General features: G+C 51.8%; 1 pseudogene; it reads left to right on the top strand.

Annotated features, from left to right (window-relative positions):
- Nucleotides 1-515: 515 nt before the first annotated feature.
- Nucleotides 516-2,274, top strand: LOC142577785 (very long chain fatty acid elongase AAEL008004 pseudogene; annotated as a pseudogene).
- Nucleotides 2,275-3,157: the final 883 nt, after the last annotated feature.

Here is a 3,157-nt window from a genome sequence, read left to right on the forward strand (position 1 = left end):
CCCTCTTTTTTATGGTTTATTGTCCACGTGGATATATGACAGCTCCTACTGAACTCAGGATCACAGAGCTCAATCTATGAAGGGCGAGAGCAAGTAAGCCCGGACTCTAGAGCCGGCACAATCGCCGGCGTCACGGCAGCTTCTCACATAGAGGAAAAAAGAATGAAGAAATGGTGTGTCGTCCGCAACATTGGCGCATACGTTGTACGTGACCGCATTCGAGAGGCAGAAGGAAAGGACCGCGCGTTTTCTCCGCCGCGGGCACATGCCGCATCCGATCACTTGTCACGCGGTCATTGCAGAAGAACTCCCTCCTCGATCTCCTCTCTCCCACACTTGCACCCTCGCACCGCATGTTTAAACCGTCATGGTCATTCTGTTGGAAATGAGCACCCACGCCCGCCCCCTCCCCCACCACCCACCGGCCCATTCCTCCTCCACACCGGCAGCATTCTCGGAAGAGGATAGAAAAAGGGGCGCGTCTCCGACGAGCGGGACTCAGAGCTGATTCGGGCCACACAAGCGTCGACACCGTTTCGGCAACTCGCTCACCCGCTCGCTTGCCTGCCGCGCAACGGGGCCAGTGTTGCCGTCGACGGCGCCATGGAGAACATCACCGCCACGACGGCGGCTGACTTAGAGACGGCCGAAGCGTATTTCTTCCGCCGCGATCCCCGCACCGCCGACTGGGCCCTGGTAGGCAACAAGCAGTTCATAGTTCTGCTGCTGACGGCCTACGTCTATATCGTCAAGGTCGGCGGGCCGCGGTACATGAAGGACCGCAAGCCGTACGACAGCATCAAGCCCCTGATTGTGCTCTACAATGCGTCCATGGTGCTCCTCAACTGCTACTTTGTGGTGGCCTTCCTTTCCAAGACGTACCTGGGCGGCGGCTACAGCCTGCTCTGCCAGGGAATCGACTTCGAGGCGCGGGACGACAGGACCATGAGCATGCTGTCGCACGTGTGGTGGTACGTGATGGTGAGGATCGCAGACTTCCTGGACACCGTCTTCTTCGTCTTGCGCAAGAAGGACTCGCACATATCCGTCCTGCACGTGGTGCATCACGTCCTCGTAGTCTTCAACGGCTGGTATGGTCTCGCGTACGGTGCTGACGGCCACGTCGCCTTCGGCATCGTCTTCAACAGCTTCGTGCACGTGGTCATGTACTCCTACTACTTCCTCTCTTTGATGGGACCCTCGGTACAGAAATACCTGTGGTGGAAGCGGTACCTCACCCAGCTCCAGCTGGTGCAGTTTGTAATCCTGTTCTTCCACATGACTATTCCACTGTTCATCGACTGCGGATACCCCTTGGCGCAAATGTGCATTACGCTGCCACAGGGAATATTCTTCTTCGTCATGTTCATGAACTTTTACATCAAGAGTTACTGCAACCGAAAAAGGCCTCAGCATCACATTGAATCCAAGAGTAAGGCTCAGTAAGTATCGCCCCTGTAAGACTTTCGGAAAATAAGCTCACGCGTGTGCAATCAGTTCCATGTGTTGTCCATGTGAACGCGAATGCATAGTTTGTCCCGCCGTCATTCTTCGAAAAACAGACTTGAGACAGTTAAGAAACACCGTTGTGCATTGATTGCCAGAAACTTGTCCTAGCTGCGAAGGCACAGCTATTTTCTAGGGCCTACAAGTAGGACCTTTTTATTGTTTACTGCGTCTCTGTTTCTCGTGTATGTAACTGACATAGTACGCCTAGAGTGAATGACATAAGCAAGTTTTAGTCATCGTAAAACATTTTACACAACTTATGTTCGCGCGCTTGTGTGCCGTAGTTTGAGCCAATTTCAACGGAAGCACATTATAGAGAGACAGCGACTGAGAACGGATCTTATTGGTGGGGTCGGAGGCTGAAAATAGCGACTCCCATGTAAGAGGTTCCACAGCCATGCTTCTAAGACGCCTGATGATGCGCGCGTTTGATTCCTAGCTTTGTCCATTCCTTGAAGCCAAATGACAACGTGGCATCACAGAAGTCATGCGACGGCTGTAACACACGACACATTCTTGCTCTTTCGGAGACACAAGGTTTTGGACTGTGTGATAACAGTGAACTATTCTGGGCATCCCTTCAAGACACGAAGACCATGACTGTGATCAATGATTTCCTATCCCACTGCGCTGATCTGACCCTAAAAGTAGCCTACTAAGCGTTCATATTAAGTCTTCGGGTTCTGCTGTGCTTATGAACGCACCCATTTCTTTCGTGTAAATAGGTTGTTTTGTAAATAAACCCATTTTATATTTGCCGCAGTACACTTTCGTTTCCGTGTGATATTTTGACTGTGTGCTACATCCACTGTACATGGGCTGTGTTAGAAACCGATTATTTTAGCCCACCTTGGGATCTCAAGCTTGCACTGAAACATCAGCACGCGGGAGTCTGCATTCCACTGCCAGGAATAAAATCCGCAACCTCACGCTGCCCGCAGCAGAACGGCGCAGCCGTTCATTCGCCGCAATGGTTTTTGCCAGGGTGCGGTGTAACAGCGCTGTGCTTGTAGAGCCGCCCCACTGCTATTTCAAGAATTACTTGTTCTTGGGTCTTCTTCACCGCCTATACGGTAAGCCTTTCGGCCCAGCGAACACGAAAGGCGCATCATCGCGCGTTTCGTCGAAGCAGCGCGAGACTCGACCCGTTTCTGTGTCAAGTTCACACGGCCTCACCTCGCCGACCCACTTATGTAAGCGCATCGGGCGCAGGAGCAGCCGGTCTGTCTGGGCCGGCCGCCCTGTCTCCGCGTACGCTCTACGGGGAAGTATACTCTAGCGTAATGGGTAGTTCATCTATCTTCGAAGCGTTCTTTTAAGCGCACAATGATGTTCACTGGTATCGCGTATTTTGAGGCCGCAATGTCCGCGTGCATCTTTTAGTGCAGTTCGCAGTATAACAAGGACGTAATCAAGGCTGCAGCTCTTCACTGCTTAGAGTCTTAGCGTATTCCTGCGCGGTTTACATCGTCGTTGCCCCCAGAAGTGTAAATTTTTGTGCGCTCTTTGAGGTCATGTACCGGAGAAAGTTTAGAAGGATATACTGAGGTGGTCTTTTTGGGTATTGTGTTTTTACACTGCGGCGCTGGTTTCGTGCAGTAAAAATGTCCTTCAATCAAATTATGCAAGGACGATCTTGAACTTCTTT

This window comes from Dermacentor variabilis, chromosome 4, assembly GCF_050947875.1.
Source record: "Dermacentor variabilis isolate Ectoservices chromosome 4, ASM5094787v1, whole genome shotgun sequence".
NCBI lineage: Eukaryota > Metazoa > Arthropoda > Arachnida > Ixodida > Ixodidae > Dermacentor > Dermacentor variabilis.